We start from the raw sequence: 14,661 nt of genomic DNA on the forward strand, positions 1-14,661 counted from the left end.
TGGTGCTGAAGTAAAAGATAAATATTCCATCCCAAATGTTGTCTTGAGACAAATGCTTTTGTGTACCACATTGCTCTCCGTAGTCACATTCCTTCTGAGGGTCAGCATCAGTGTAATTGATTCTGCTTCATCTTATTCCATTTGTTATTAGGGCCACATCGCTCTCCATGGGAACGCCTAATTGGTCTTCCCAGGTGGCCACTTGGAGAAACAGACAGAGGCAGTCTAGCAGTCACTCGCTGTGTCCAGTGGGACAGCAGCTGATAAAAAATGTACTTCATCTTGCAACTATAGGATTCTGCCTGTGTTGCGCTCATATTAAGGTATCTCGCTCAAATGAATTATGTTTTTTGTTTGTTTTGAGATTAGCATTTGTGTCAATCAAGTAAATGTATTCTGTGCAACTTCCAGCACGCGTTTACTGTGAACACTGAGGCTGTACCCACTTTAAATTGCAGTTTTAACAGTTACCAAGTAGGCTACTGTGGCTATTTGATCATAATTTAGGCCTACCAGAGTGGCCTAACATCAAAACAATGGAGAAAATGCATCTCATAATAACATGGAAACAGCTGTCCTATCAATCAGTCTACAGTAGCAGCCCATGTGTGGTGTTCAATGTGGGTCTACATTCCATGAGACGTTTGAAAAAAAAACATACAGGGCTTGACATTAACCTGTTCATCCACTTGTCCTTCAGACAAGGAGGTGACTGAAAGTGTTGTTGTGTTGTTTGATGCAAGAAAACACTTGACAAAATAAAATGCATGTTATTCCCATACCATTATTACAGTGAATCAGACACATTATGTTACTCCCTGCCTGTTGGCTACTTAGCGTATTCAAGCATTCCTCAAAATACAACACTGCCCTTTTATGATGTAAAATCTCTTTACCTGACTCACTTTTCAAAGTGTTGTGCTCCTGTAGGAAGCAATCACTCCCCTATTGCTGACTACAAATGATCTATAAGTGGGATAGTAACTCACTAACTAGCAAAGGATATTAACAAAATAATGTAGGTCTAATGCAGCTCTAATTGGTTATGCCGAGTATGGGCTGAGTCGGGCTGAATCCTACTCCAATGTGTTCTACCTACAACAAAATCTCTTGCATCGTTTTGCATGCTGAGTCTTGCGTAGTTCGTTTTATTTCGATATGTTGCTTTTCAAGTGGATAATATTGCGTTGATTCGATCACAATTGCCACAGTAAAGGGAAACAGTTGATATAGTGTTAACTAACAGGGAAAGTTGAGTGAAGTTCAATCTCGTGCTTCGTTCAGCAGGCTTGTATTTCTTCTGCTTTCTTCTACAAGGCAGTCCCAGTTTCGAGGGTCATTGGTGTCAACCATGTTCAATGTCTTCATAAGGGCAACTTTTTTTGTAGAATAACTTAGTTTGTACGTACATACTGCACTAGTGTGCAATTTGAGGAGATTGATGCCTTACTTTGTAAGGTAGACGGGTTATGACGATATGTGTACATTTATCATTTGCTACGTGTAGGCCTATGGAACACAGTGACATTTTCAGAAGGTCAGAGAGAGCAGCTTGCAAAACGTTTTCTAATATAACAGCTGTAACTGTTTTAAAATCTCCATTGGCATCATGGTGAAATCACTGACGGGTTATCTTCCTCTCCAACAACTGAGTTTGGAGGGACACCTGTATCTTTGTAGTGACTGGGTGTATAGATACACCATCCAAAGTGTAATGAATAACTTCACAATGCTCAAAGGGATATTCAGACATTTTTACATTTTTACACATCTTCCAATTAGTGCCCTTCTTTGCGAGGCATTGAAAAACCTCCCTGATCTTCACCACTCAACTGAGGAACCTTACAGACAATTGTATGTGTTGGGTATAGAGATGTCATTCAAAAATAATGTTAACCCCTAATCATTGAACACGGAAGGAGTCCATGCAACTGATTATAGGATTTGTTATGCACATATTTACTCCTGAACTTATTTAGGCTTGCCATAACAACGTGTTTGAATACTTATTTGCTCAAGACATTTCAGCTTTATATTTTTTATTAATTTTAAACATTTTCTACAAACAAAATTCCACTTTGACATTATGGGGTATAAGTTATAAGTTAACGTTAAATGGGGCCTTCCTCAGCTGGAGCAAAAAAATAGGATACTAAGTTCTCATAATGACTTACTCTCTTTACAGAGAGTAGGCTACTGAGACGGACCGTGATGTGGCGCTCAGTGGTGAGGCTGAGGCAGGCTGCAATCACTGTGGTATAATAAAAAACGGAGACTGCGTCCAAGATGCCCAATTGTTGTTTTCAAGGTAATCTACTCACGTTCTCATACGCCAATTCATGGACCATGTATATCTGGGTTGACCAACACCACATGAGCCCTAGCAATCAGTGAGCACAGGGAGCAGCGAGGGCAGCACCGAAGTCATCACGTCATCCAAAAACCTGGCAGACGTTGGATGAATATAATATTTGAATATCTTCGACTGTGAGTTATGAAGAAAAAAAATAGGCCTCAGCGACTATTATTTGAATAATTAAATGGATGTTTTGTGGACAGAGGTGATGACTAAAGTTTCTTTTTAGGAATTTTCAAATCTGACTTCTCTATGTGGCCGTCTGTGGAAATTGTCTTTCTGGGCCGGGCGTCATTTCAACTGCAGTACTGAAGCAAAACTATAGGAGCAATCGAAACCGTGCTTCTAGACCGGAAACCCTGGCTCCTTGGCTGCAATGCATGCAGGAGGAAGCAGAGGAGACAGAGAGAGAAGAAGCAAGCAGAGACAGAGGCTAGTACAGTGGTTCCCAAATGTATGGTTGGGGCCCCATGTGGGGCCCCTAAGAAAATCTGTTCTAATCTTATCAAACAAGTCTTGAACAACAAAAAGATATGTTTCAATATGCTATCTTCCTTGTAGGCCTATATTGAAATGCAATCAAACAATACAGTTCTAAAAATGTCATACGTTTTCATTTATATCGGTGGTTGTTCATCTTACCTCGATCACCCACTGGAGTTCATAGTTAACCCATTACCCACCTTTTTTTTTTACCGCTACATCACTGATATGAATACAGAATCATAGGTAATATTCTAATACATCATGTGAATGTGAGAATACGATCATCTGTGTGCTCTGTTGATGTCTGTTTGTGTGTAGTTTTATTAGAACCTCCACACACCCCCCTTTCAGACCTCACTAAAACTCAATCCCTGCTTACAGCCCTATTTGCCATGATTACGTGCCACTTCCCTCAACTTCAATGTTGCCCAGGTAGCTACTGTATGTCTGTCTGTCTGGTGCGTCATGGAACATTGTTCTCTTAGCTCTTTATCTGCTTCCTGTCACAATTGTCACAAAAATGTCCTCGGTAGCTAACTTACAATTTAAACTTACACAATCAGTTCTCACTCCTCAAATATGTCATTACCTCTGCAAACGAATCAGAGTGCAGTTGCTTGGTATCCATTTAACCTATCAGTCATGATCGTGCTACATAACTGGGGTTTTTCAAGTCTGGGTTAGGCTCTATTCATATAATCTCACAGTTTATTGATTATGGCAAATTTTACGGTATATAGATTAATACTATATACTATACAAATGTCAAAAGGAACTCTGAAAATGACGCCCCGCCAATTACAGTTCCTATGGTATGACTCAACATATGAATTGAACAAATACTTTGAACTTTCCCATGCTTTGTTGTGGCAGTAATTATTTTCACAACGCCCTCAATTTACCTGAAGTAATTCAACACAATTTTCCCAGTACTTTGCTAGACCACAAAGAAGTCAAGGTACAAAGACAAGTGAACTGAGAGAAACAGGGCCCCAAACGTTTCTGTTTTATCCTCACATACCATTCTGTGTAAGGTAGCATGGGTTTATTCCATGAAATCACACCAAACAACGTAAAATAAGAAGAGATAGTGACAGAGATTTGTACTTTAGGAAGTTGTTTTGGAAATTAAAAAAATGTACGTGAGATAGAGGTCTCAACAGTAACATGGGCATATGAAAGGTTTTCAGTAGTATCTTTCTTCCCAACAATAAATATTGATTTGAAAATGAACGTACACATGTTTGGAGGATACAAGAAGCAAATTTTATTAAAATGCATCTGAGTTTAAAATGAGTTTAAAATGATGATATCTGAATGCAGAAATCACTGTGGATCTCCATTGCCCAGCTTTAGCATCTCAGGGTTAAATAGTATTATCTGTTGTGATTAAGGAGTGTGTAAACGATACCTGATCTACCACTGAGACAGCCATGGGTGTCAATAGGGCTAATTAGCTCATTACACTGCTATTTAACTGTGCCATAATCATTCCATGTCATCACTTAAGCCTTGGTAGAGCATTGGGGCTTTGAGGGCTGAATACCCTGCAACCCCTGAAATGATCTGAAATATGGAATACTTTAGTTTGAGTGACTGGTTGAAAAGTTGGTTTGTATAGCTTTTATGGACTTATCTTTTTCCTTTCAGTGTCCCTTCTCCAGCAACACACCCTCACAAAGAAAATCACCCCCAAAAAAGTTATATGTGATGCTCATGGCTTTCTCTGTGAGTCTGTGGATGTTAAGGGCCACTTCTATACTCAGAATTCCCCTCTCTATGGACTGATAGCACACATTTAGGCAAAACAGACACAGAAACATTCGGCAGAAAAGTTTCAGTGCAGTCACATTGATGTATTTATCAAACATTTTACTCCCCTCTCTTTTTGTCAACCTGCCACTTGTATAATTCCATTGATTCAATTCACCATGTTATCTTCTCATATCCCACATATTCCATAGGACAGTCATGCCTTCACTGACAGTCTCTAGTTGAGGAGAAGGGGGATGACTTCAGGGCCTGAGTGCTGGCATGGTGTTGACCGTGCCTCTGCTCTCTGTGAAAGGAATGTGTTTGGTGAGGCATCAGCTCACTGCTGGCATCTAGGAGATGGGCTGCCAGTCCCCCATCATATGCCACCGTCACACACACACACACACACATGCACGCACGCACACACACACACACATACGCACGTGCATGCACACACACACACACACACACACGCACGCACACACACACACACACAGACATCGACCGTCACACTCGGCTCTCACCTTGTGCAGGGTAGTGATAGGCAGAGGAGGACGATCGAGGCTCCTTATCGACGCCAATCCAGATGAACCTACAGACACGCTCCCCAATATGCCAGTCTCACTCGCTCTGTATTTGGCCACCATTAGTCGTCTTTTAGCTTCAGCAGTCCTAAGGCTAGGGGGGCCCCACTGCCAAGGTGCTCTTGTGATTTGCTACGTCTCCCTGGGCTACAGGGCCTGTGGGCTTACTGGCCCATGGAGACTTAAGCCCCGGCCTCCCTGGGGCTCTCGACCAACTCAAGCGCTTGGCATGGGCTGAACCGCCCCACAGATCCTTCCCAGAGCAGTGGATGACTATAATATCCTTCCACCGAGGGCCATGTCAGTCACGTGTCATTTGAAAGGATGAAGGGAATGTGTTAACTGGAGCTGGCCTGCTGGAAAGAGGGAGTTCACCTGCCTTCACATCACATCCCTCTCTCATAGGGTTCCAGTCAATGATGGCTTAAAATGGACCCATACTTAACTGTAGAATAATTGCCATTTTGGGATTGAAGTGTATAATGTACCCATGTCATTAGTGAGGCCTGGTTTAGATTATAGTACAACTATCTTAGTTGACAGTTAAAGTCACATTACCAAGTACAATGGAAAGCAAGTGTTAGTTTTACAGTATATCAATTATGTCAATTTCACCTCTATTCTAAATGTACTCACTGAATCAGAGGGAGTTATCAGTATTGCATTTTCTTCATTGTCTGTCTTATTGCAGTAGCAACAGCTTTCTCCTTTGTGAGACGTATTATCCTTATAGCTAATTACTTGGAGACATATATCATTTCATAAGAACTGTCACAAGTAACAAAATAATTCAACCGAGACTGCGCCACTTCAACACGAATATATCCAAGGGGTTACAAACACATTGAGAGATTACTGTCATTTTTTATTTAGACATGTTGTTATTTTAATTCTCTCCGACTGCTTTGCCTTGATGGTTTTGATTAATATCTCTAGGAAGTGTTTGTGAGTAAGACGTATACCGCGATTCATCTGCAAAATAATCCAATCATTACCAGCTAATGACAGGGGGGTGAAAAATGACGCGTCTACCCGGGTACTCCCCAGCATGCGCGATGGCCCAATAGACATGGTGGATGTGGGCCCCACCTGTCACAGCATTGCAGTAATTGCATTATGGGTCCTCTCGCTCTCTCCTCTTCTCACTGTCTCCCTCCATCCTTTGCAGTTCAGCTGCACAGACAATACTGGTCTTAATGAAGCCGTCTGACGAGGTGGCAATTACAGACTTCTGTCGCCGTCACCGGGGGCAACCAGGAGCGGGGGGGAGGGGCGTGCTGATGCCCTGAGGGCCCTCCACACCCCCTGGTTGGGTTTAATAGGAGGGAGGAGGGAGGCTAAGCTGCTGTCAGAAGCAACTTGGGGCACAGAAGGATGAAGGGTTACTGTATGGGTAAACTAGAACAAGATAGTGTTAATGTGGAGATGGTGGGACTGAGGAACTCAGCAGGGCCTAGTGCAATGATGTAGCAATATGATCAGCTTGAAACTCCTGTGTAAAACCTTCATCTTTGCCTGTTGACTTAACGATCATCTGAATACAGTGCTTTCAGAAGGTTTTGATACCCCTTGAATTATAACACATTTTGTTGTGTTACAACCTGAATTTAAAATGTATTAAATTGTTTTTTTTCTCTCACCCATCTACACACAATACCCCACAATGATGAAGTGAAAACACATTTTTAGAACTGTTTGTAAATGTATTGAAGATTAAATACAGAAATATCTTGTACATACAGAAATATCTTATGTTGTAGAAGCACCTTTGGCAGGGATTACAGCTGTGAGTCTTTCTGGGTAAGTCTCTAAGAGGTTTCCATACCTGGATTGTGTAGCATTTGCCTATTATTATTTTCTTAATTCCATAAGCTCTGTCAAATTGGTTGTTGATCATTGCTAGACAACCATTTTTAGGCCTCGCCATAGATTTTCAAGTAGATTTAACTCAAAAATGTAACTCGGCCACTCAAGAACATTCAATGTCTTCGTGGTAAGCAACTCCAGTGTAGACTTGGCCTGGGGTTTTAGGTTATTGTCCTGCTGAAAGGAGACATTTTCCTCTAGGATTTTGCCCGTGCTTAGCTCTATTACGTTTCTTTTTTTTATCCTGAAAAACTCCCCAGTCCTTAATGATTACAAGCATATCCATAACATGAGGCAGCTACCACTATGCTTGCAAATATGTAGAGTGGGTATTCAGTAATGTGTTGTATTGGATTTGCCGCAAACACTTTTTATTCAGGACAGAAAGTAATAATGTGGCTCTGCCACATTTTTTGCAGTATTACTTTAGTACCTTGTTGCAAACCAGAATGCATGTTTTGGAATATTTGTATTCTGTACAGGTTACCTTGTTTTCGCTCTGTCATTTATGTTAGTATTGTGGAGTAACTACAATGTTGTTGATCCATCCTCAGTTTTCTCCTATCACAGCCATTCAACTCTGTAACTGTTTTAAAATCAGCATTGGCCTCACGGTGAAATCCCTAAGAGGTTTTACCTTCCTCTCCGACAACTGAGTCAGGAAAGACACCTGTATCTCTGTAGTGACTGGGTGTATTGATAGACCATCCAAAGTGTAATTAATAACTTCACCATGCTCAAAGGGATATTCAATGTCTGCCTTTTGTATTTGTTTTGAGGTAGTCATTCAAAAATAATGTTAAACACTATTACTGCACACAGAGTGAGTCCATGCAACTTATTATGTGACTTGTAAAGCAAAGTTTTACTCCTGAACTTCTTTAGGCTTGCCACAATAAAGGGGTTGAATAATTATTGACTCAAGACACTTTTTATTTTTAAATCAATTTTAACATTACGGGGGTATTGTGTGTTGGCCAGTGACCCAAAAATCAAAAGGGAGTGAAAACGAGGGTGGGGTGTAAATACTTTCTGAAGGCTCTGTACATACTTTGTTATTATGGATCATTTATTAGTGCTTTGGCATTTCATGTTTCATGTTCTGTATGATTCTAGAGGACAACAGTTTGGCATAACGTATAATAAGGCAACGTATGGACGCGAAGAAATGACCTGCCACATATCGCACAAGCCTTACGTTAACATGCAGCGACATTTAAAGGTTTTACACAGGATCCAATCAAATCAAATCAAATTTATTTATATAGCCCTTCGTACATCAGCTGATATCTCAAAGTGCTGTACAGAAACCCAGCCTTAAACCCCAAACAGCAAGCAATGCAGGTGTAGAAGCACGGTGGCTAGGAAAAACTCCCTAGAAAGGCCAAAACCTAGGAAGAAACCTAGAGAGGAACCAGTCTATGTGGGGTGGCCAGTCCTCTTCTGGCTGTGCCGGGTGGAGATTATAACAGAACATGGCCAAGATGTTCAAATGTTCAGGAGCAGCAGCACGGTCAGGTGGACTGGGGACAGCAAGGAGTCATCATGTCAGGTAGTCCTGGGGCATGGTCCTGGATTGTGTAGCATTTGAGTTTTACACAGGAGTTTTACACTGCTGATAGTTGCATCATTGCAATGGGCAAAGTATGGAAGCAAAGATATAGCAAAGAAAGAATGGATGCCAAGAAATAAATTCTAATCAGTGAACTCTCCTTATATGTCAATAAGTGTATGTCTACTCTCTATAAAGTTGTTAAATAGTTTAACACGGATGCAATTTTTTCTCTCAATTATTTATCTTCTTGGACAAATGTTAATTGAATCAGGTCGTAAATGCTAGGCTGAAGTGTTTTGATGGCGTTAATGAAGCTGACACTTGCGACATGCTCACTCACTCCTCCTCTCCCCCCGTCACACTACCCCACCCTTGATTGGCCTCAGGTGTGCCCTGACGCTTACAGATGTTGCCATGGTTACATCATGTATTCCACGCCTATATAATTATGTGGAATAACTTGACGTGGCTCCTCAACATAACAAAATAGTGCAAATATATCTCTCAGTACAGTACATTCCACTCGCCTCCCATCTCTACCCACACAGACTTCTTACTCTTCTCTCTCAAACTATTTGAGCAAAGTGACATGATCCATGTCATCTGGAGTGTAGGCTACATTATATTTAGTCATATGTGACTTCACTTAATTGATGCTCTTACTGTCTCACATATTGACAAAATAAAAAGAATGACATTAATGAAAGTAACTCTTGGTAATTGCGTAAGTAAACTATTGGAAGAAATATCGGCGACCTCATTAGCTTGAATAGCGAGTCACCCAATAATATATGAGGGCATATTACCTCATGCCCTGTCAGAAGTCAAAGTCCTCATTTTGGTCTGAGATAGGATAGGAAGACTATTGTAAGAAAAAATCCAATGCCCTGGATATTTTAAGTTTAGCTGGCCCTTTAGTAATGAGTTCATTGTTAAACGACTTCAACCACCATATCCTGAGATACAGGGGCAGAGAAAGTTCAAATTGGAACTCAGTATGCTCCCCTGTTACTTTTTGAAACTCTGTTAATTTGCAGAGCTACTTCTGACATATTCAATATACTGTATGCCACTGTACTGCTAATGCGCTGTACTTTACCGCTACTGTACCAATACTACCACTGTACTGTAATTTTTTTTTTTTTTTTACAGTAAGTAACACAGTATGTGTTGGTAATTGGGAGTCATTTGAATTGAGTGATGACTCATTTCCCCTCAATACCTTTAAGGGCGAGGGAAATTAGGTCACATGTTCAAGCAAAACTACTGGCCATAGGCTTAAAGTACCTCACACTCAATGACTAACTCATACTCAATGACTCACTCATACTCAGTGACTCACTCATACCCAATGACTCACTCACACACTCAGTGACTCACTCACACTCTCAACAACTCAATCACACTCAGTGACTCACTCACACTCAATGACTCACTCACTCACTCACTCACTCACTCAATGACTCACTCACACTCACAATGACTCACTCACAATCTCAATGACTCACTCAAACTCAATGTCTCACTCACACAATGACTCACTCACATTCAACGACTCACTCACTCATTGACTCACTCACACTCTCAATGACTCACTCACACACTCAATGACTCACTCAAACTCTCAATGACTCACTCACACTCTCAATAACTCCCTCATACTCAATGACTCACTCACACTCTCAATAACTCACTCATACTCAATGACTCACTCACACTCTCAATGACTCACTCACACTCTCAATGACTCACACATACTCTCAATGACCCACTCACTCTCTCAATGACTCACTCACACTCTACATGACTCACTCATGCTCAATGACTCACTCACACACTCAATGACTTAATAACACTCAATGACTCACACACTCAATGACTTAATAGCACCCAATGACTCACTCACACTCAATGACTCACTCACACACTCAATGACTTAATAACACTCAATGACTCACACACTCAATGACTTAATAGCACCCAATGACTCACTCACACTCAATAACTCACTCACTCTCAATGACTCACTCACACTCTCAATGACTCACTCAAACTCAATGTCTCACTCACACAATGACTCACTCACATTCAACGACTCACTCACTCATTGACTCACTCACACTCTCAATGACTCACTCACACACTCAATGACTCACTCACACTCTCAATGACTCACTCACTCTCAATAACTCCCTCATACTCAATGACTCACTCACACTCTCAATAACTCACTCATACTCAATGACTCACTCACACTCTCAATGACTCACTCACACTCTCAATGACTCACACATACTCTCAATGACCCACTCACTCTCTCAATGACTCACTCACACTCTACATGACTCACTCATGCTCAATGACTCACTCACACACTCAATGACTTAATAACACTCAATGACTCACACACTCAATGACTTAATAACACTCAATGACTCACACACTCAATGACTTAATAGCACCCAATGACTCACTCACACTCAATAACTCACTCACTCTCAATGACTCACTCACACTCTCAATGACTTAATAACACTCGGTGACTCACTCACACTCTCAATAACTCACGCACACTCAATGACTCACTCACACTCTCAACAACTCACTCACTCTCAATGACTCACTCACACTCTCAACAACTCACTCACACTCAATGACTCACTCACACTCTCAACGACTCACTCACACTCAATGACTCACTCACACTCTCAATGACTCACTCACACTCAATGACTCACTCACACCTCAATGACTCACTTACACTCAATGACTCACTTACACTCAATGACTCACTTACACTCAATGAGTCACTCACACACTCAATGGCTCCAACCAAATCAAAATAATGATATAGAGAGAAATTATCCTTTGGTGTTCATCATTGATTGTCAGCATCCTTTGGGCCCACCCAACATATGTTTGAAGCAATATATGTAATTTGCCAGTCACAAGCTTTCTAGTTTACAATACGAGCATTGCTTGCTCAATCAACCCATATTCATCGTTGGTTTTACAAAATCTGAAAAACTTCAGATACAGTAGGGTACATCCCAAGCATTTATTTCACAAGTAGACACATTATCCACGCACAAGCTCTCAAGCTCAGCGAAGAGCGTATTACTGTGTAATAGGTAGGCCTACCATTACTAATGTCTAGCCAGGGGATGTGGCAACACTACTCCTCTCATGGCCGCTTCCTTATCAACGATTCAGTCGTCTGAGTTTGGATATGTCTAATTACATTAGTTTAATTAAGCACGGCTAATAGACTCTCCTGGAAGATATGATGTCTTGCTGTGACTGGAGCGCCGTGCTGAGATGCATGTCAAACACACAGACATGGGCATTGTGGGGACTTCAAATGCTTTGTATTGGCAGGCATGTCAGACCAGGCAGCTCGGAGTGGAGGGCTGCAGATTAGATAAGGTTCAACTACTGGGAGAGTTAATCAACGGAACTTACTGTATTTGTCTATGGAATGTTTCAGCATACTGTAAACTCTGCTTGTAGCCTACCAATAACTACGTTTTGACATGTAAATGTAATTTGCTTGTGTGATTGTAAAAACTGAAAGATCATTTTTTTTCTCGTCTTTCACTTACAGGTAGCATAAAGGTGACAGGAAGTATGGATTTAGCCTCGGAAGCCCAGGCTTCAACTAGACGAGGTTTGTAAGGATGGTCTCACAAGACTAATTTGGATGACAAGGGTATGAAATGCACTGTTGAATGTTCTGTTATAGCGACACCTCACTGACTGAGTGTGTAGCCATACACTTGGGGCGGTAGTTAGCCCAAAGGCTACGGAGATGGACCTGTGGCCAAAAGGTGGCAGGTATGAATCCCAGGCCAGGCGTAGGAAAAACAGTCAGAATTGATCTGGAAACTGGAGGGCTGCTGGGTTCACATCCTCAAGACATTCCCCTACCGTTGGTCCCATTACCCCACAACACGCTCCCCATCCAGGCGCGCTGCACTGCAGCTTGACCCTCTGCTCATCTCACCTGTATGCGTGATGTCACGGGGGTTTAGAACAGAGCGGAAGACACATTTATGTTGTTCGCTGTGACAAATGGACAATAAATAAATACATTTGATACACTTTACTGACATTTAACAGCCATTAACAACCAGTGGGCAAACAGACGTGATAAATACTTTTACTGAGTACCTAGAACTGCGAACCTGACTGACTGACACACCATTTGTGCAGTAGGGATATTAGGCATGTGCAGTTTGGATAGGGCCTCTGTGGGTCAGCTTATTGTTCTGCTTGGTTCTCCACTTCAAAGTCCTCCCTGACGGAGCACAGCAGCATCTTGAGGGAGCAGATGAATGAGGATTAATAGCGTTTCATCTGGGCTGTGAGCATGTTTAGCACAGCAGAACACATCAAGTTAGACATGAAGGTCCCATCGCCACATACAGAATTGGGGAGAGGTAGAGGCTACAGTGGAGGGAGGGTAGGGAGGGATTGAGCTCAAATTCCCTATTTAATTTCTAACGGGTGAAAATAGAGACAATACGCCTTGTGAAATGGTGAAATTATCAGAAACAACATGAAATGCTGGTAAACACAAGTAGATGACAAGTGCTAGTTTGGATTCCTCAGGAATTCTTGTTAAGCATAAAAGGTGATGAGAAGTTAATTATGAAAGAGAGTAACTCCAGCGAGCAGTGAACAGTAACCACAAAATCAAAACAATAAAACACATTCCAGATTTAGACGAGACGTCTGACTCGTGGCTCAAGGCATCTTTTTTAGACAAATTACATTCAGTCGAAAATAGTCTGTAATTAAAATAGACCCACTTGATGGAAATGCAATGATGTCTTGCCATTAAGTTGGTCGGAAACATGAATTCTGGAGTGTTGAACCCTTGTAATCTTCAAAGTACTCTTTACTGTCTTCAGAAAAACACAGACAATTAAAATGTTTTGTGGACCCAGCCCATTAATTGCTTGATCATGGTTTGTGTAAACTTCACTTCTCACATCTCAGTTCTTTTAACGATATTCCTAGCAAGAGAGGTCTCCATGTTACTACAGCTCAGTGTAGAATAGTTGATAATATGCATTATCACTGCTATTTGGAATATCCATAATACTTCTCCAATACTCACAACTATCAAAGTGTAATGTCTCTATAGAGATAGTTATTATACAGTTATTCCAATTGTAAACATATTACCATTAAATTGAGCAGTTTTGTAAAGTTTTTAATGTGTGGTTGTTGGTCAATGAGATGAAAAGCAAAACAATTTTATAAAATGTCCCCGAATTGACTGATGGGTAAGAAATCAGGATTATGGGAGAAAGGGTCATCACTTTTCTGTTTCTGTCCTCTGTGTTTTCTGCCATCTGTCTGATGCAAACGTCATAGTAGTCCCCCTTGTGGCCTAAGTGGGAAAAACATACCAGTGCTTGAGCAACTAATCAGGTGGAGGGTAAGTCTACATTTGAGTAAATACATAAATTGTTTGTTATCCATATCTTTGAAAACTATTTAGGCAAAATGCAAACTTAAACATAAAATAACAGTAAAAAACGTAATCTCCGAGTCCTTTTAACTGTAACTTTGGAAGCCACTTCATTCTCCCATGAGAGTGCAGTAAATGAATCATATAGAGAAACGGAGTTTTTTAAAATGTAGATTTCAGATATAACTCATTATGAAACCAAAAAGGCTTTTGTGGATTCCCAAACCCACAACAAATACACCTTTCTGAGAAGTTTTTATTCCTGTGCCTTACAATAAACCTGCATCCATATAGAACCATTTTAAAATAGTTAACGTTACACTCATTCTTACTTGTTACAAAGTAGTAGGCCTACCGGTAAAGTAATTGTTATGCTACAACTCCTGTGATTGTAGTTGAGTTATTTATGGTTGTGCTGCAGCGCCTCATTGCAGCACAACTGCAACTACTGGTACCTCTGTGTGCACGTTAAAATAATCAATCAAAGATCAAATCGTCAATCACTTAGTCCAGACAACGTATTCTACACGCACGCACGCACACACACACACACCTAAGAGAGAGAGAGAAAATGATGTAA

Source organism: Oncorhynchus tshawytscha, linkage group LG23, assembly GCF_018296145.1.
Source record: "Oncorhynchus tshawytscha isolate Ot180627B linkage group LG23, Otsh_v2.0, whole genome shotgun sequence".
In the NCBI taxonomy this organism is placed as follows: domain Eukaryota; kingdom Metazoa; phylum Chordata; class Actinopteri; order Salmoniformes; family Salmonidae; genus Oncorhynchus; species Oncorhynchus tshawytscha.